Below are 22596 nucleotides of genomic sequence, written 5' to 3'. Positions count from 1 at the left end.
TGGTAAGCATTGCTTTGAATTCTGTTTGAAATCGGACGACTCTCTTCAATTCTATTCTATTTATACATCCTTTCAACATTCATACCATCTGACGATTGCGGATTTTTTGTACGTTACGAACAAGTCATGATAATTAATAAACGATAATAAGCCGGCTGATCGAATTAAGATTCTACTGTATGAGGTCGAGTGACCCTTTGATTGCAGCAGTAATAGTAGATTATTGACAGTGACCCTTTGGTTGCAGCAGTAATAGTAGATTATTGACAAATGGTAGGCAGGCTAGCCGAGAATTCCCCACATATTGCTCTATTTTATTGCATAAGCGAACACGATAAGTCATGTAATAGACGTTAAGAATCAGGACTCTTTAAAATAGTACCGAGCACTTGTCTTCTTCCCAATTATTTTAATTTAGTGCAAATTACAATGCATGCTGTGAAATTCAAAATTTGGGCCAAATAGAAATTATTGGATAGGAAACTAACAAGATTGCGTACGATAAATTAGAAGTATACATAAGAAAATGTGCTCGATTTGATCCTTTACTACCAACTGACGAATTTTTCTTAATTTAAATATTTTTGAAACGCCTCAAGTTCACGATAAAAGTCGACTCACTGTCTCAATTCAACACATTTAGTAGTTTCACTGAAACTACTGGATAGGACTGTTATCTTGTTTTTGAGACTAAAGTCGGTTAGTTTAAAAAACATTACTCTACAGTAAGCGTATCCCTTATAACGATTAAATCTACTGCTTCTTTTGTTCGAAGTGTTCCGTACAAAATCTCTTACTTCATTAGCTTTTACTTTGATATTTATAGAACTTCGTTATCAAGAACTTATCGTTTTTTTTCGCCGTATTTGTCGAGAACAGATGAATAGCTATTTCTGAACAATGGAAAGTGACATTTCGTTGCAATTAGAACTTCTAATTCACGTTCAAAGTCACGTTTTCTTCGCAAAATGTTTAAAACCAAATAAAAAAACAGCGCGGTACACAGATCTTTCGAAATGCTTGTAAAATGGATCCATACAAAATGTTTACAGAAAATGAATGAGCTTCCTGTCAAATTTTTTTCTACTAACAGTAAATTGACATCGAAAATCAAGCTCCTCTTTCGGGATGAAACAGGAAGGCAACATTTTCGGACTCTTCTCGCATCATTCACCTGAAATTTTGACTTTACAACTTTTTATCTACAGTTATGTAAATTGTTATTGCAAGCATTTTACACGGTCTGTCACTAAATTCGTATGCTAATGAGTAATTTCATAGATGCAACTTTTGTAGTGAATTCATTGATTAAAGTTTCCGCTACATCAACAAATAATTGGTGATATATCTATCACATAAATGTACAGTACACATGTGTATAAAATATGGTACTCTCGATAATACACGCTTTTCATTAACTTTGTTGATATATAATGTGAATTAAATTTCGGTTAATATTTTCATATAGATTAGTGTGGTATTAAGTGGATTAATTCTTTATAGACTCTAGGCGACTATAAATATAAAAATTATTTTCGTACTCACAAGCTGAAATTCAATAAATGAATTAGAATGTCCGCACTGACGTTGAAACATTTAAATTTATTTTATTTCATTTCATTCATTTCATATAGCGCTTTCAGAATGCTGTAGAATACCATTTATCGTCGTTTGTATTATTTAATGTTATCGGTGATTTAAAATTTTGTTGTGTACAACGAACGACAAGGTGAAAAATAGTTTTTCATTAATTACTGCTTTGTGTTTTATCTCTCTTGAATAAAAATGGTAGCAACAAATTTGTCATCTGATTGTAGAATAATTAATTATGTCACATACTCATACACATACTGAGCTGGTAGACGCTTAAGGGTGTCGCAAATTTTGGACCGAATCATATTGGGTTAAATAAGATTAGCCCCTCTCGGGGTGTTACTTCAAGTTAGTCTATTTAGGCCAGTTAATCCCATACGATTTAGTCCAGCCCCCGTCGTTCGTTTTCCACTTTTTTCTATTAAGTAAGCACCATTATTTCTCACTACTTTGTTATAATCAACAGAAGTCTGTTGTTCACAACATTCCAATAAATTGTGCTAAAGGAAACTGAAACCAGAAAAACCCGCATTTCCAAAGACTGCAACCTTTCTCCAAAATTAGTTTTCATTTATAACAGTTCTGATTCGCTTTTTTTAACATTCGCATTTGCTTTCTACTTTTTTTTTCTTACATCTTGTGAGTGGACGTGAACGTTGGTTAAGGGTATATCAACATTTTTATTCACATAATTTTTGAAGGTTTATGCGCAAATTATATTTATATCTCTTCGCTCCTGGTTTATTTTGCAAAACCATTTGGCATATTTTCACCGGTGATTCCTTTCGACAAACATTGCCATAATTTGTGTTTTTCCAGATAAAATATACAGTGGAGATGATGTGGTATATTTTTTCCGATAGAATCTCGTCGATGGCTACACATACACTATTTTTTCATGTATATACGTACACAGACTTTGGCCCACTAGACAGAAAGATAATAGCTTGAATTGAATATATACGAATAGATACAGAGAAATTGCAATTTCATCTCTTCATTCAAATGCCATAGAGTACACAAATAGAGGACTGAAAAAAAAAGTTTACTGCATTGCAGGTATATAGGTACCATTTATTTTGATTGAATTGCATTGAATTTTAATAATATTAAGCCAAATAATGGTATTCACATTTATTATACATTAATAATGTCATTTATGAAACCTATAATGAATATAAGTTATACCGGAGATTTTATGCACACTGGCCGAATTTGTACTACATTGAAAAAAAAGTGGCTGAATCATATTTTATATTGTAGTTTAATGTTTATATAAACAGAGACAAAATGCATTTTCAAATTTTAGCTAATTAAAATAATGATTTTAATATTCGGATTTTGAATAGAGAGCCGGCCAGATAATTTATAGAATTATTTTTACAAACATTTTAGCGTAATGCAATTTGTTATTAGCGACATATTTATTGAATACGAACGTTGAATTTAACATCCGATGCCAAATACATAAAAAATATGTGTAATATAATGCACCTATAGCGGAACCTTTCAAATAGTCTGTGCAAAAAAAAAATTGACGATCAGCAAACATTCTCAGAAAGATAAAACCTAAAACCTACATGAGTATCGGCTATTTACTGAGGAAGGGGCGAGTTCCTAAAGGAATAAAGAGTAATCAGCGTTTCTTCAGGAACTCGAACTTTCTTCAGGAATTCGACGTTTCTTCTGGACGTCGTCGTTTCTTAACATTTAAAAAAAGGAATGTTCTACAAAATATTAAAGAGTAAAAGAGACGGCGAGAAGAGACCACAACTACCTGAAGAAACATTGAATTTCTGAAAAGCAGTAAGTTCCTGAAGAAACGCCGACTAGTAGCCCTACTAGTAGTACTACTCATTCATCCTTTCGCAGTTTCTTCATAAAATCGTAGATACTCACGTCGTAGAGTTTTCAGAGGAATAATTCAAATTTTGACTATTGGTTACGTTGGGCGGAGATACCCCAAACTAACTAGTCATTTTTACTATCCATCCAATTAATAAAAAATCAACTATCCATCATCCATTTATGACGACATTGAAACAAGAGATAAGAATCCGGTGAGTTCTGCGAAACAATGCCATATAAATAACTTCAGTAGGGTAGTGTGTTTTATCAATTCGAAATATATTTAGGAAAAAAGGTCTGCTTAATTCTATTAAAAGTGCGATAAATTTTGCGCTATTACCGTAATAAATTTAGAAAACCTACAACAATTCCCTGTTTTGTCTTGCAATTATTGTGAAAATGGTAGATTTTTTTGCTTGAATTGTAATTACAGACATAATTTCGGTCGATATGATTAGATTACACATTTAATAGGCTAACACATAGAACAAATTTTCAAAAACGAAAAACGGCACCGGTAAAAGGAATTCGAGCAGAAGTGACTTCGAAGTTACGTAAAACCATTAAATAAATATACACCAGTGCCTATCTTCGCGAAAATATTTTCTCGGATTTTTTCAAATTTTCCCGAATTTTTGCGAAATGTTTTTCACGAAAATTTGAGGAAATCTCGAAAAGTTCAGAAAGCTCGACAAAATATTTTCGCTAATATATGCCCTGACATACACCGAACATATTCATCCTGCCGGCACCTGTTAAATAAATACGGTTGATTTTGCAACATCATCGACAGAAGGTATTACCCCATCTTTGTTACGAAAGTTCACGTCGACCGAATCACATTGCTCTGCGTTATTTTGTGCAGATTAATAAACAAGAATAGAGCGTAAAATTTGTGGGATTGCTTGAGTTCTCTAATTCGGATGTATATTTATATTTTCAATATACGTTTTAAATGAGGCTATGAAATTGGTTTGGCTGTACTGCAAAGATACTTACATTTATACTTGGTAAAGACATGTCTTTGTGACTAAAATCTTCTTACAAAGGTTTATTTTGTCTAAGAAATTTATTTTGAATAAAACATTTACAGCTTCTTAAAGCCATAATATGGTGTTGTCTCCTATGCACTTAACTCTCTTAACATGCATAAAATAATAACAGCTGAACACTTAGTCTTTCTGCATCAATGTATTAGAAATAACAAAACTGCGTTACACAGGATGCACGGAGAGAGGTCACATTATGCTATGAAACGACAGTGCGCAAAATGAACAGATTAATTGAAGAAAACGTAGGTAATGCGTGTGTTTTGTCTATAGCTAGAATTATATACAATGCACAAATGACTTTCATGCTAAATCAAAAGTGACACATGAATGAAGGTAAAATGCGATGAAAATATGAAATGCAATGTATGATGCATGTCAAATGACATATTTTACTACTATAATAATTGAGCCTATACAAACTCTCGTCTCTGTGTTGGTTCATATTGGATAAACGTTATGCTGTTTTTTTTATTAATGGACACTATAATGTGCAATAAAAGCATTCAACTGTTTCACGAGAAACTCATGTGAACATATAGGTATATATATATACATAAAGAAACATTTGAATACATTAAATTTTGTTCTGTAAGTACGAACTCATCACATCGAGGAGCGTATGTATAGTATACAGTGTGTATATATTTCAAAGTCAAGCTGTGCATCTTTATTTCTGTTCTTTTACTTGTTGTCTACGAAGAGCAAATTTCCGTTCTATAAATATCAAATAAAACCGTCTTAGATATCTTTCATTTGTCCATGATTATTTAATTTTATTTATTTTCATTTAAATGACAGGTACAAAAATCTAAGTGTTTCTGTGTACTGCTTCTAATTAGTGCAAGATAATTTTTTTCTTCTATGTAATTCAAGTATCCGGCTTTGATGAATATTTAGATGATTTACATATCCTATTAGGTTACAAGTAAAGGAATATTCTTTCAAACGATCAATGTTAAGGTATCGGATTCATTTTTAGAACAATAATTAGTTTGGATGTTTGCTGATGTAGTACGCAGTAGTTATGGACGTCGATTTTTTTTTGTTCATGCGACCTCAATATTATTAGCTAATATATTTTATTAAATATTATTGTGCATCATCAAATGTGCCTTACATACTAGTCTGAATTTTCAATTGATAGTATAGGGAAATATAATGAGAATTACATAACCACATTAAGTAAGAACCACCGACAATAAATACATATCTTGTCTTCATTCATTTTTCACAACCACAACCCATACACCATAATTTAGACGTTAAACTCTCTTCTTTATATCGATAACTTAAAAGTACTTCAAACATACTTTCCATTCAATCTGTATTTTATAGGATCAATACATTGCCTAACAATAATTTTAGTTGAAGTCCACAAATAGACACAATCTACCAAATATCTATTCTAGGCTAATAATATAAAACTCATATATATTCTATCTAATTTAAAAATCGATTTCGTTCAAAAGCTTTTTCTTCGTATAAAATACATTTATGATAGAAAAGCGACGTATAAGACCATGAATTCGTTCGAGTTTTGCGTTTTACTTTCAACAATAGATATTGAGTTAGGAAGCTCATAAAATATCCAAAGGTGTCTTCATGAATATTCATATAAAAATGAAAATTTTAAGGTTTTAAGAAAACTGTGTATGAAACTAAGTATAGTTATTGAGATAAAAATTGTCAGAACCTTTTAGTTGACATTGAATTGTGACAAAAGTCGAGATGTTCATACACATCAGTAACCTTTAAAAAAAGCATATCGCGGTATACCGCTTAAATCTATTACTTCGATTGTTCAAAGTATCACTAAGTGTTTGACACAAAATATTTTACTTCATTTGTTTTATTATTCATTGTACTGTAAGGAGTAAGGACTTATTACCCGTAGGTAATCGCTTATTTTTCTTGTTGCTATGTCGAAGAAACAGCTAAAACTAGTTCTTCGTAATAATTGTTGACTCCTAAACTTCTAATATGAAACATGAACCCTCAAGCTATGGTGAAATATTTCTTCTAGTTCCCCCTCGCTCAAAATTTCTTAAAATCAAGTAATATTCAGTCTTTTGGAACGTGGCAACAATTTTTTTTTGACAAGTAGTATCGAGACTGAACTCATATGTCAGTCAATACGATATTTTATGATATAAGCGAAAAGGAGAATGTTAAACTACACCGTCAATTTTTAATAATGTCAGATCGCCCAAAACCACTTACAGTGGAGGTGTGACGCAAGTCCTGTTATCCACTTACAAAAGAACTGATATCGGTGTAGGTGACGCTTACAGGTTCGACACGCAAAAAGGTATGCGTCACAAATGGCAGCTGATGAGGAAAGTACGCGAAAGTTTTATCAACAAAAATTTACCAGAAAAATTTTAGGAAGAAAATTATAATAAAAAAGTTTGCGTCAAAAAGTGGCAGATGATTCGGCTTTCTTCTGTTTGAATTCCATTTTTTAAAGGAATATATTTCACAATTTTTAAAATTTTCATTCCTCAACATCTGCCACTTGTGACGCAAACTTTTTTATTATAATTATCTTCCTAAAATTTTTCTGGTAAATTTTTGTTGATAAAACTTTCGCGTACTTTCCTCATCAGCTGCCATTTGTGACGCATACCTTTTTGCGTGTCGAACCTGTAAGCGTCACCTACACCGATATCAGTTCTTTTGTAAGTGGATAACAGGACTTGCGTCACACCTCCACTGTAAGTGGTTTTGGGCGATATCAGCTCTTTTGTAAGTTGTGCTTTTTTAGAATTTGGTCGCAGATAATAGACAATCATATTGTGCAGTTTGAACGAAAATATTCTTCTTACATAATTGTATAACTTTCTCTTTGATCTCTTTGATAAAAATAGAAAATTTGACGAAAATCGAAAATTTGACGCACTTAAAACGCTCATAGCTCCCAAATAGTCGACTTTTTAGGAAAACCATGAAACACGTATCGACTAGAATCTAAAACTCTATAACTTTGTCTTTTACACGAGGTTTCTATCTGCAGTATTTTCCGAGTTATGGCTGACATAGCTCGCACTTAAAACGCTCATACCTCCCAAATAGACGACTTTTTAGGAAAACCATGAAACACGTATCGACTAGAATCTAAAACTCTATAACTTTGTCTTTTACACGAGGTTTCTATCTGCAGTATTTTCCGAGTTATGGATGACATAGCTCGCACTTAAAACGCTCATAGATCCCAAATAGACGACTTTTTAGGAAAACCATGAAACACGTATCGACTAGAATCTAAAACTCTATAACTTTGTCTTTTACACGAGGTTTCTATCTGCAGTATTTTCCGAGTTATGGCTGACATAGCTCGCACTTAAAACGCTCATAGATCCCAAATACGTGACTTTTTAGGAAAACCATGAAACACGTATCGACTAGAATCTAAAACTCTATAACTTTGTCTTTTACACGAGGTTTCTATCTGCCGTATTTTCCGAGTTATGGATGACATAGCTCGCACTTAAAACGCTCATAGATCCCAAATACGCGACTTTTTAGGAAAACCATGAAACACGTATCGACTAGAATCTAAAACTCTATAACTTTGTCTTTTACACGAGGTTTCTATCTGCAGTATTTTCCGAGTTATGGCTGACATAGCTCGCACTTAAAACGCTCATAGCTCCCAAATAGACGACTTTTTAGGAAAATCATGAAACACGTATCGACTAGAATCTAAAACTCTATAACTTTGTCTTTTACACTAGGTTTCTATCTGCCGTATTTTCCGAGTTATGGATGACATAGCTCGCACTTAAAACGCTCATAGATCCCAAATACGCGACTTTTTAGGAAAACCATGAAACACGTATCGACTAGAATCTAAAACTCTATAACTTTGTCTTTTACACGAGGTTTCTATCTGCAGTATTTTCCGAGTTATGGCTGACATAGCTCGCACTTAAAACGCTCATAGCTCCCAAATAGACGACTTTTTAGGAAAATCATGAAACACGTATCGACTAGAATCTAAAACTCTATAACTTTGTCTTTTACACGAGGTTTCTATCTGCAGTATTTTCCAAGTTATGGCTGACATAGCTCGCACTTAAAACGCTCATAGCTCCCAAATAGACGACTTTTTTGGAAAACCATGAAACACGTGTCGACTGAAATCTGAAACTCTATAAATTTGTCTTTTAAACGAACTTTATATCTGCCATATTTTCTGAGTTATAGGCCCCATAGCTCAATACCTTAAAACGCTCATAGCTCCGAAATTATAAGCTTTTATAAAAATTCCTTCAAATTAGTTTCTTAGAATTACGTCCTTAACATACCCTGAAAATTTCAGCCAAATCCACCGGTAAATTAAAAAGTTTCGCCGTAACAAAGTAACAAAGTAACAAAGTAACAAAGGTTGGTAAAATTCATCAATTTCAAAATGCATGAAAATCCATTTCTTCATACAAATTTCTACAAATTTCCAAGTTTTGAAATTTAATATCTTGGCCAAATCTTAACCTTATGAGGCGTGTGATAGCTCGTTGAACTCGTATGGACGCACAGATTATGAATAAAATACTTTGGGGGTAGTAGGAGCAAAGGGGGAAAAGTCAAAAAGTTCGTGTATATATGTTCCTCAGTCCTGCGGAAAAAAATTTTTGTCAAATTTTTCAGTGTGAACGGACTTGCGTCACGGCCCTTCACTAACGTAGGGCCATGATTATAATTCCTAGGACATTTATTTTCCAGAAACGACACTGTATAAACGTTTAAATCGCGAAGTACCTAATGCAATCGGTGATGCAAGTACTAAAATTCAGAAACTTGAGGTAAAGTTTTGGCGCCGTGAAGTAAAAATAAACTGACCTCACGTTTTTGGGTAAAATGTCATAGGTATTAATGGGACTAATTATGTAAATGGCTTTTTATGTGTTTATTAACATCACAAATTCACAAATTTCACACAAAAAACTATTAATTTCGCCGATTGCTTTTGAATTTTCCCTCAGTTCTTTCAGTCTTTCGTCGGATTGAAATTATCAAAAATCTGTAAAAAAAATCATTTTAGAAATTCATTAGTTTTTACCAAGTCTTTGAATAGTTGGTGCTCATATATCAGAATGACTGTAAACCCGGAGTCAAAAATCGATCATTAATATTATATATGTAAATAACCTCCTGAAAGTAGAATCGGTTTGAATGTTATTTTTAGACATTCACAAATAATATACGCTTACCGAACGTAAAAATAAATACTTTTTTATCTGCTCTGTTAAATTTCAATGTAACATCATACGAACATGTGGTTTGTCATTTACTATTAATGATCGGGAAAACGGGAAAAATGGCCTTACATGAGATAGAAAACATTTTGCTGTGGAAAAATGCGCTTTATCACTATTTAAATATGTGGTAATACTGTAATTTACATCGCCAAATTGAATGTGAAAAACATTTCAATTCTACCGTTTATGGATTACGAGCCCGTATCTTATATCAAAGACCATATTCCATAATTATTGGAATTATTGAATGTTGAGTGATCCCTACTTTAAATGCTTTAAAAATACAATACCTAAGTCATGCCATTTCTATAGTACGGTTTAGTGATTTTCCGAAAACGTCAAGCTGTGCAGCAAGATCTACCTGCAAGCTCTATAGAGAATTTTAAACTCTCTGCATGATGTTGGTTATTGAGGTTGTTCAATACCCCATTAAGCCCTGAAGAAATTATGTCTTATGAATTTACCCATAATTCAGATCACATCACAAATTCCTGCAATGGGTCCTTTCCAAATGACGAACGCGAGAAAAAGTCTGGGCATGTGAGATGCAACATGTTACGAGATAGGATATGTAAAACATTTAATATTTCCAGACAAAATGATGAAAAGTCTTTCACATGTGATGGAGGCAAACTAATTTACGTCATCAACTACACTATTACATTACCTAAATGTATCGAATCCAAATAAGTTTTGGTTCCACTAATAACTAATGTAATAATTTACACTCATTAACATCCATGTTCCAAAGCGAAACCGCTTGTGTATTTACGATAAAATACTTCCAATGTAATTAAAATTTTCATTAATATAAATCGATAAATAAAATGTCTGTGATTAATTGAAATCAACTTTAAAATAGAATACATTAATTAAGAATGATATACCGTCGAATTCACAGAAAAAATTCTCTTGAATGAATTCGACTCAATATAGATATGGATACACAACTATACTTTATGATATACTGAATGAAAATTCACGGACCAATCCAAGTCTAGCGCACATGTTCTATTTTAGCTTATATTGTAAAAGAGACAAATTAGTTACAATATTCGTGACGTTTGCGTGCTATTGTCTATCATCATTTTCAATTGAGTTTAATTCAAATTAATTTTAAAATGCTTTTGTATTGGATGGAAATAATAAATTTGCTATTTATTTTCTGTTATGTGTGTGATTTTCAATTCGTTATTATTATATAGCATTATCCGTACGTATAGATATACAATACGTCGGTCGTTGAAAAAAACTTACAAATTGCTTACGTTAAAAGTCAGTTAATTCATTAATGCATTCAATTGTTGATGCTGTTCTCTTTTTAATTGAAATTCCATGGAGAGGAGCTCTTTTTTCTATCTGGCTGTTTGAACATGGTAATTTAATTTTTACGCAGCATATTGCTTTGAAGGATAATTACAGCTATTCCGTAGATCATAACTTCCGTCGACATATCAGCCGAGCACCCGTATGATCATTATTCATACTGGTATAGCAATAGCAAAACTGATACATTTCCCGTCTTACAGATAATTACCGAAATTTCGTGTTCTGGTATTCGTCTCTGATTCTTTTCCTTCTCTTCTGAGCAGAGCGTCACCACACCGTAATTTAATTCTCTAATTTCGGAAAACTAACAAAAAAAGGAAATGCGTAAGTGTGGAAAAAAAAAATGTTCATCGCTATAACCACGATGTTTACCTTCACCTTCACAACACAACTGTAAATTTTCGAATGTTGGAGTAGTATGAGGTTAAGACTCGTTTGTGTCTTTAATATATAATTAAAACATTAGCGTTGTGCTATATGATATAAGTCGCTCGTTTCTTCTTCGTAGTTGAGAATTTTTTTTTGAATCAGTATTACTTCTCACTTTTCGTGACGTCCTTTCTCGTATTCTTTTACTTCCTTTGTTTGATTTATTCGGGCTCAATATCTTAGCCTGATACCTTTATTCACTAGTTTAATGTATATGCATGAAGACTGTAAAGATGATACGAGAAATTGAGAACTTGGAAATAAATTTTTTGTTTAATGCGTCCAACGAGATTTGAACCATGGACCTCTTGCTTATGAAGCAAGCGTTCTACGAACCAAACCACTGGACTGTGATTCCAAGTTCTCAATTTATCATATCATCTTTACAGTCTTCATACATAAAAATTGATTCCGACATCTTTCGGTGAAAGTCCGAAGCAATACAACATTCAGAATAATTTGCACTAGTTTAGTGTATTCTTTTAACGTATGTTCCGTCTCTTTCACATTTATTCGTAACATTCTTAATCGAGTTTTTTTTTCATATTTTGAACAAATCAACAACTTAATGATCTTTAAATTCAAGTAGATTCTTTAAATTAACAACAACTGAGTATAGAGGAAAATATTTTGAAGATTTTGGTTACCAATCAACCAATCAATTATCACATAAGTGACTGTCGTATTTGAATACTCATTAGGACACCTTAGGCAAAGACCAAACAACAAATAATAACAGACAGTTCTCGAATCGAAACGGTGGACCAACACATCCTCTTTATTCTTTTAATAGAGTCACATTATTGTCTACCTAAATACAGTCCTGATTTCACTGAATTTTCTCCTCTGCATTCATTTGAAAATTATTACGAATGAATCAACTCGTGGAAACGTTCATTTAAAATTAAAATTTATGGTTGAACGATGTTTAAAACGAATAAAAATACAACACTACGATAATGAAAGAATATATGTCACAAAGAGATACACTGAATCGAAAAAGTGATGCGATAACCATTTATAACCGAGCACAAAACGAATGTTCATAGTGTCAACTATCTAGTGCCCCTACAATGTATACTATAAATACAACTATATGGTAAAGGCTATCAAACATAGTGATTCGTTTGTATTGATTATTCAAATAATATATTTGTTTATTGATTAACGCTGTTCAGCAACGCCATGGCGATGACAAGCTGTAATTTGGTGGACCCGCTGTAAATTTCGTATAGCAACAATTTCGTTTGTGAAACTATGATACCCTAACTTCTATTGCGATTGGATCGGTTCGGTTCGGAATGTGCATACAACGGTGTATGCTACACTCGATTCTACACATACCAAAAACGACGGATGACAGTAAACTTTTGTTAATCGTACTTTTTTTATCCTAGGTCATGATTGTCGAGTGTGATGCAATTAAATGTAAACTTTGCGAATAATGGGAAAAAATATTTTTAATTAAGAAAACACTTGAAATTGTGAATGAATCCAATGTTATGTGAGTCGTATGTGTGATATCTATTTACACTTTCGCTATAATAACTTTATTGCACTGGGAGCCCTTGGGGGGCAATGAAATTTATATTATAAATTGCATAGTATAATGCCGAGGCATACAAACATTTCGCGCGCGAGATTTCAGTATTATGGTCGCTGTGGGATGTGGTTGTAACAAAACGACAATCTAAATACGAAATATGCGTGTTTTGTCATCGGCACGTGATGAATATAAAAAGAATACTTTTATGATCCACAGCAACAGGTTATAATGGGATCTTTATAAATGGAGTGGGCGTGGAAAACGGCGCGCGAATATTCTAAACGAATATAAAGAAGAGAAAAAAGTGAATGTTCCAATGCTGATAACAAGTAAATATACGAAAATTCTGCTCCGTTTCGGTAATAACGCATACAATTTGATGTTTTCAATTTCCTGAATAATTTTATATTTTCAAAATCTTCTATTCGAAATGGAAAGAAAGAAAAAATGTCTGTGCACTGCTTTTAGAGTAGCGAGAAAATTGGTTTATATTTTTCTATCGTGTAGAATAATTTGGTTTTCTTCGAATATATACGATAATGCCAGTTGGTGCCTTAGTAAATTATGTGAATGCTGTAGAGTATAAATATAGAAAGACGTTGACATGTAATTGACATGTGTCACAATGGCTGAGAATATTACAATGTTTTTAAAACAATTTTTTTTTCTTTTTTCATTTTAATTTTTAATTTTCCATAGAATCGTCTTACGCTGATACACATTTGTAAGATTAAGAGTTCATTTCCTTTGCATTCTTATGCTGATTTGCCAATCCAGGAAAGAGAAGTGGTTTGAGATTAGTCATAAATCGTGTTTGTAGTCTAAATGGATTGCCTTCAATGGCAGTCGAAATAGGAATCGTTAGACCAATAACTTGAGGAAAGATTTACATAACACACCAGGTCTTACAGGGGTATACGGGTTCCGTTATGTGATTAGATTTTTCAATTTGGAATAGACCGTAAAATACTCGAAATAATCTTTCATAAACGACACCAAAAGGAGATTAAATCTGCCACCTCTTTTGGTTAAACTATGGCTTAGAGTTAGATGTCAGATCTTGCACTTCTTGAACCATACATTTAACAATATGAAGGAACACTAGCCTCAGCTAGTTATCGTTGTTGTCGATAACAGATGACAATCCCTTTTTAAAATCGCTATTTTCAATGAAATGATGTTATACATATAACAACGTCAGACATATGAATTGAATATTGACACTGCTGTTCAGCAAAACTAGCCAGATGAACTCAATTGTCTTGACAAATCACACCAAATTTCCTTACAATGAAAACCTTGAAATTGCTTTCTATCATGATAAAAACGTCATAAAACAGGAAAATAGGTCAGTATCAAATCAAAATAATTAGTCAAAAGCCAAACAATTAAATTCTCCGAATTTTCGGATTCAAATTCTGAGAGAGTTTAGTTTCATTCCGGTAAATGATTTTTTTCATAATGCGATAATATTCGTATTTATATATTACACAGTTTCTTATTGCATTGTCTGCATGATGAATTATGTGAGCTGGTAAAAAACCATTCATTTTAAAAGAAAAGGCATAACTGTGTGTAAATAACAATTAAACCAAAATTTGCATTTAATGTTGAAACGAAAAATAGGATTTAAAAGTAACGAAAAAAAAATCTCGTGTTAAACACAAAAAATTCTCTTCAGCAACATTTTCATTTTGTTGAAATCGTTCTGTTTAAGGCTCCTCGTTTTGTAATTTTTCTCTTTTCGCAAATACATATCATATACCATAAAATATGCTGTGTATTGGTCGTATATATTTGTTGATTTTTTTTTATATGTATGAAACTATGTGTGCAATCATGCACGACGGCTATAATCATTTTCATTGTTTGGTTGCGGGTATTATGAATGAAAAATCTTTTATACATAGTAATTCTTTTTTACTCCGTTTCGTTCATATTTTTTATGATTCTTAATACATGTTGTTGCCATAACATAATGAGTATAAGTGCAATGTACATCATCATCATTATCATCATCATCGTCTCAATATTATAGTAGACATAAACATGCAAAAATTACATATGTTTAATGTATAGTACCTACTCCGTATATATAGACATTTGTATACTATAACTATATGCATTGAAATAAATAAGAAGACGAAAGCAAAACAGCAACATAATATGAAACAAAGTGTATTGGTGGACGAAAGCTTTCATCGTCTCTTTTTTTGGTATGAAAATGCTATATTGCATAATTCGGTTTCTTGTACTTTGTTATGTTCTCATAATTGATTTGGGTTTCTATAGAGGTGGCGTTGTTAAAATATATGGGTTATTTTTACGAAATAAATGTGCCTAAGGGTTGATGCACTGAATAGTTTATAAAGAAAAGGAATTTGATTGTAGATATTTTTTCACTTTAAGAATTTAATAGTAACGACCAGAGTGAAGGCAATTTGTTGATTGCATATTGCATGCGAAATAGAGATTATCAAATGTTAATGAGAGTAGACGTGGATAGTCGAATTGAAAGTAAAAAAATTGAATCGGATCTCATATTCGGTTTATTTGGTTGGGAGATATCTCTCTCATCCACCATAGCCAATGTGAAAATCGATGCGGCGGCCGATGATTTTAGAAACAAAAATTGAATGTTCAAACTGTACAGCTCGACGACGTCTCATTATTAATATATTCGAAAATGTTTATCGATGTTGCTCAATTCGAGGTCATCATTAGTGGCTGAAATTACAAATTTTCGTAATTTTACACTCTTGTTTACGATAATTTACAAAAATAAATGACTTAGTACCTCAGACGAAGACACTAAATTAATGAATTAATATAATCAACTCAACTAAAATCTGCATTCTTCAAAATTTGCAATTTACCACGATGTGGTTGAATAAACTTTAATTGAGCATTTGTATGCACTTCTAATATTTTTCTAATGTTTTTCCCCAAACAATTTTTATTTTCATTCATTGCCCATTGAAACATATCTCATCCAGTACAGAGAGAGAGACAGAGAGAGAGACAGAGAGAGAGAGAGAGTGATTGAAAACTGGTTGGGGTGACAATTGGTAGTGGTTAGAATTCTAATAGCGATGGTACAAAAATTTGGCCCATGAGTGCAAGTGAAAAGCCGGTAAACACACCCTGAAGTTACATTCTTTACACAAAATAAAACAATTCTGCGTTTACAGAATGTCATTTATGATAATTGAAATATATTTAAAAAGCATTTTAATAATTTTGTGCGACTTTCTTCTCAATATTTTTAAATATTCAAAAAGACTGTCAAGACCCTGTCAGGAGACTGTAAGTTTTTTAGAACAGTTTAGAACTTTCATTTACTAATTCACATAAACAATAACAAAGACACATCGCCATGTTATAACATTGCCGATTGTTGTATCAATTTGATGAGAGCTTTTTAGATTTTCATTTCAACTTTAAAAATATAAAATTGTGTTTTTGTCATATGTCGTAGAAGAATTATTTTCTTAAAATAAGCTTATTTGTCAAAATAAATTATAAAAAGTCGCTGTTTCTCGACTAATTGCAGTCCCTTGAATTTTCAATCAAACGCTCTATATACTGGACGGGTTCCACTGCTAAAGACAACGTGGATGAACATCAAAAATTTTAGTGGAACCTTGTTCAGGGCTTCGCGATGATTAATATTCAAAAATATCAAAATTGTTTCCCGCCAACTGTCTAGCGACCGGCCACCACAGTGCTTTACCAGTATTGACTCTAGGTTATTTTTTTTGATGTTATCTAACCGAACGGTATTAAGTATTTAAACACGTAATATGAATCTCTAAAATTACTCTAACGACGTTTGGGGTTTAAATAAATTTTCATGAATATTTAATTTTGAAAATCACATTAGGATTTGTTTTTACGAATTTATTATTCCTTGTTTCAAAAAAAAGAAAAGAAAAATACAACTGACTCCTCCACTTAATATTTTGTGAATTTATCTATGATATCGCTCATTGTTGTACGATTTGAATATCTAAATAAACCATGTCAAGTTATGCATTAAGAAAAAAAATTCATTCAAAAGAAAATTAAATATTCAATGTGTGCGTGTTTGACAAAGAAAAAAGATACAGAAATTTCCTTCTTTGTAAATCATTTCAATCTCATTCTCGTTATCTGTATGATGCCTAAAAGCCAACGAAAATCGCAAAATTTGCCATTCAAACAATTTTTCTCGAGTTGTATAATGTAATACAAAATTAAATAACCCACATTAAATGAACCACTTATCTTTCATACTCCTTGAAAAATGTGGATGCTGATGGCTACTTATTAATTTAATTTAATCGTGACTTTCGACTTGGACTTGTTGTCGTATAACTTTTTTTTTATCGCAATAATACTTTTCCCTTTGTTAATACTTATACATAAAAATTTAATTTTTCATTATTTTTTCTTCTTTTTTTTCAAATTGGTATTATATATAACGTGAGCCGGGGTTATTTACATTTTAAGCTATATTAATGGCTGGGGTATATAAGATGTGCTAAAAAGTAGATTAATTTTGATTTTCTTTCGCTGATAACAAGCACATAAAAAAGAGATTTTGATTAAACAAAAATCTATTTTAATGGGTCAGAAATTTACAAAATTTCGATGAAAGAAATATAAATTGATATTTGCGGATACAAAGAACGAAATGTACCATCGGATATACTTTTATCACGATAAGGAAAATAATTGGAAATTTTGTTTTAAGAACATTCGAAGGTTTGGTGCGTATATTCTTTGTACGACACAGGGAAATCTCAATGATTAGCTTTTATTAAAAGAAATTGATTGATTGCTGCCGTGGAATTATAAACAATTTCAATCCAATTCATGTTATTCATTTCACATGCGACGTCGACGCTATCATTGTACACACGTACCATAGGATTGTACTAATGTGGTTACTCAAGTGGAATAAATAGAATTACTTGGAATAAAATTATTCGATCTTACAGATCCTTACACTTAGTTTTGCCGAATTATACATTTAAATGGAACTCATGTATATTTCTGATACAATTGTGTAGGTGCTTCCTTTTCATTTCCAAATTGGTTGAACAAGCCAAATATTCATTGCAATGGCAGTCGGTTGCAAAATGTTTGGTGAACGAAATAAACGACAAACTCAGATTTACTTTTATGTAGGTGTTAAGGAAATAAATGAAGCTAAGTCAGGACATTTTATTATCCATTAAAATTGCACGTTCAAGCTTCAGGTTCACTTGTTTCACAGTTACAATAAATGAATTAATTTTTTTACTCAAATTTGTGGAAATGAAAGACATACTTGTGCAACCGTAAAACTAGAACAATGGATAATATCAAATTACGTAATTTCGTTAATAAAAACTTCACGTATTGTCTGACATGTCACCTTAATAAAAGCAAGGCGATATATTTTATTGTAAGAAACTTAAAAGTTTCTCAATAAAAATACAAAGTGTTAAAACTATCTTTTATGTTATGTTCTATGTCTTGCATCAAATTAGATTCGGTTTGATGCAAGTAATTCTGGTATCGACAGTCGACGAGCGTTTGAAACGTTCTTTCTTCTACATTTATTTGTAAACTTAATATCAAACTACAAAATTAACTGTTTTTTAATCCCAGAAATGATTAAGTGAAATTAAGTATTCCGATGCGTTTGGTTGGGAACAATAAATTACATTGTGCAATGAATAAAACTCATGTCATTTAACAATATAATTCAAAATATATTTATATACAATGTAGTTAGATGTGCATTAAGTTTTATTAGATGACTTCAACCATCTTTAATTCATTTGATTGACATCGTTAAGAAACAAAACAATAGCTGAAAAATGCATTCAGTGATTTTTACAAAAGTAGAGAAAAAATACGAAGAAAAGAAACGGATTATATGAGAAAATAGTGTAATGTTAAATGCAAAACATGTAAGGAGAATAAATTACAGCAAAAGAAAAGAAAAAAACTAAAATAATACCTGCGAAACATAAACGAGAACTTTTTTGTTACAATGTGAGCTGCGATACTAAAAAAGATGTATTATGAGTAGGTGAAGGTGCAATTGTTGTGCAATATTTGAAAGTATGTACTCGTATACACGTAACAGTGTTTCTTACGATGGTGCATTTAAAATGAAATATTAATGACCACATGCGACTCAAATTAACTATACTTATGCTATGACCATGGTTTTCTGCTTTTATTATGCAGAGTTGAATGGAAAAGATAAGATGACTATGTTCTCGCTCTCAATGTATTACATATGTGTAATAGTCTCATTTCTTACTGTATATATTATGCAGTGTAGAATTGGCAAAGCATGCAAAAATAGCATACTCATTTCATCCCAAAACGACTCACTTCGACGATATTGTTGTTCTTCCGTTAATGCTACATATTGTTATTTGAGGTTCGTTTCGACTTATGTGCCCAAGCTCTTCTGAATAGATGATGGAGCAAAAAGTCACACCAATCTCAGGCTAAGACCGCAACAATCAAAAACTATTCTCGTATAGATCATTACAGGAATAACCATAAATTTATCTAGATTGAGTACAAATCGAAAAATCTTGAAAACATTTCCTTCCCACACATAAATCAGAAATACAAAAAAATAGTCAAAGATTTATGTCGAAGACCTTGACGATATATACCAGCACTACATTGTCAGCATCATATCGAGTACAATCGTTTGTTAAGACAAAAAAAGCACATCCATGTTCCATAATGTAATAATATTTTTCAGTGTAAGCTTGAAATTTACTGAATAAAAAATTCACCTATAAATCAGTTTTTAAACAATATCGGTCGTAAAATATAAAACACACAACCAATTCGATTCCATATTGAATCGTTAAATGCAATTCAAAAGCTTTATCCATTATACATGATTTAGCTGGCATGTTTTATATAAAAATTTCTCTGAAAATATTGCTATCATAATGCGAGAAAAAAAAAATAGAAAAAATATGTAATGTCCGCTGACAAAAAGAATATCACTCGATTTTCCAATATTATGTTTTGTCGTTAACAAGAAAATGTAGAGCAAATGTGATGTCATTTATATTTATAACAGTATATGCTCTCAGACAGGCCAACCGATAGCGTTCTATTCTTTAAAGAATTACGTGATGATTATTTTGTTATCACATTTTTTTAAACGGATTTTTCACAAAATTATGACTGACTTTCGGGACAATAGTTCCACAAACGTAGCGTAAGGTAATCATTGTGAAATGAAGTGCACTCAATACCCGGAGGTAAATAAAGCTTTTAATACGAACAAAGCGAAATATCCGTCATTTCGCTCAGTCGTACATTTGTCAGGGTCCTGTGATGTTATATCTTGCATTATCAACCCAACAATGATATTTCAGCGAAATGTAAATAAGATACAACACATCAATGAGATGCTACACCTACACATAACGAATTCTGGATAGTGGATTTCACACAGCTTTTCGTGATACAATATGTCAAATATAATCAAATGACTGAGGCGAATCACTATGTTTATTGTTATTTACTGAAAATACTGACAGGGAAGGTAACGGAAATGCGACTTAAAATGTCAATCACCGTTTACAGCTAACTAAAAATACTCGGTTTTATTGTTTAGTCTATTGCAATTTTATCGACAGTTTTTTTTAACACAAATAAAACATGGCACTACTTTACTAACTTCAAACTATTACGTTGATCCGTTATTATATTTGCGAGCTTTTAAATTCGATCGACAGAGAGTCGCGGGAAATTAGAATTATCAAGGATGTAAACCATTGAAATAACGTGTACATTTATTAAAAAAAAATTCGTCGCCATTTTTAACAGTTCATTGACCACACCAGTAGATTCATAGATTCAGTATGTGTCATTGGAGATTAAGATTATGTTTTTAAAAAGTGTATGCTGAAGCAAGGATGTTTGGATGTTTCCAGCAAGTACTTGTAATTTTATAGATGAAATGGATCAATAGAATGTCATTTTATATTATAATCAATCTTTAGTTGAAGAGCAACATCATTGAAGTACGAGTCGTAATAAAAAACATTTACTAAAAATTTAAAAAAACAAGGCATCAGAACAGTCGGAGCGTTTGCTGCGACTTAGCCCCGTACGACCCGTAATCCTATTTCGTCCGTAACGTTAATACGTCCGTAGCCGTAATACGCACGGAACCCTAATACGTCTACAACCCTCTAATATGCGTCTGTTACCAAAATGCAAGTTAAGTTGGGCACGGTCAAATTTACTGAAAGTGTTCATTTTTAAAATTGCGCGTAGCGCAATTACGAAAGCCCGTACGAAGTACCTCTCAAACAAAACCAACAATTTACGACATTATTTTAGAAACCCAAAATTTTTTGCCAACTTTCCATTGGGTATTCAATTACCTCTCAAATGAAACAAAAACTAGCAAAATCGGTTGAGATTTACTCGATTTATGTGCAAAAAACACTTAGGGCCGAGTAGCGGCCTTAGTGCAAGGGCCCAAATTTGAAACTTTTTTTGCCATCATTCTATTCGGCATTCAATTATCTCTCAAATAAAACAAAAACTTGCAAAATCGGATGAGATTTACTCGATTTATGTGCAAAAAACACTTAGGGCCGAGTAGCGGCCTTAGTCCAAGGGCCCAAATTTGAAACTTTTTTCGTCACGTTCTTTTCGGTATTCAATTACCTTCCATAAAAAACTTAAACTAGCAAAATCGGATGAGATTTACTCGATTTATGTGCAAAAAACACTTAAGGCCGAGTAACGACCTTTGAGCCCTCCCAACAAGCCACGTTGCATCTTACCCAAAAACAATGTTCAGCAACTTTGTTCTACTCGTCAATACCTTTCATTTGATATATCACAAGCAGCTATTGCGTGCGTATTTCGGTAGATATCGTCCAAAGACTGAGAAACACCTATAGGGCCCTAGCTCTGGAGGGGCCGACCCTACCATGCCCATTTTCGAACTTGACCTTACTTTTGTCGATACCAGTCGGGGAAAAAAAGAATTTTGAAAAAAGGTTGTGATTTACTCAAGCTAGAGGGGTCACGGACGGACGGACGGACGGACGGACGGACATTTTTTTTATTGCTGATTCGTCATCTATGAACATAGCCAAATGCTTTGCCCTTACTGTCTGCTTCCAATTCGACGTGTTACAAACGGCATATTAATCTTATAAGCCCCCAGTACTTCGTACGGGGCTAAAAATCCTCCTTGACTGATATTGAAGCCAATGCATTGTGAATGGTCTATTCAAAATCACCAATTCAAGCCATATTCAAGTAATCAATTGGCGCTTCGGTTAGAAAAATTCACCAGCTAACTTTACGTTCGGTTTATTTTTATGTTAACTCATCACATGATCATATAATTTAATAAAATAAAAATAACTTCACTATAGTATGGCGTATAGAGTACTTTCTCAAGTGCCATGACATCCATAAAAATGTGATGTAAACCTTTCTTTTCACTTTATATCCGACATTATTTCAATTTACCCAATTTTTTTTCCTCTACACATCG

General features: G+C 32.4%; 1 protein-coding gene across 10 annotated transcripts in view; it reads left to right on the top strand.

Annotated features, from left to right (window-relative positions):
* LOC119081248 (RNA-binding protein Musashi homolog Rbp6) overlaps nt 1–22596 on the top strand; it is a 408246-nt gene that overhangs the window by 5041 nt on the left and 380609 nt on the right. The gene's annotated exons all lie outside the window — the stretch shown is intronic.

The sequence above is a fragment of the Bradysia coprophila genome, unplaced genomic scaffold (genome assembly GCF_014529535.1).
Source record: "Bradysia coprophila strain Holo2 unplaced genomic scaffold, BU_Bcop_v1 contig_358, whole genome shotgun sequence".
Taxonomy (NCBI): Eukaryota; Metazoa; Arthropoda; class Insecta; order Diptera; family Sciaridae; genus Bradysia; species Bradysia coprophila.
The sequence above is the reverse complement of the archived record's forward strand: the minus strand, read 5'-3'. Positions and strand labels throughout refer to the sequence as shown.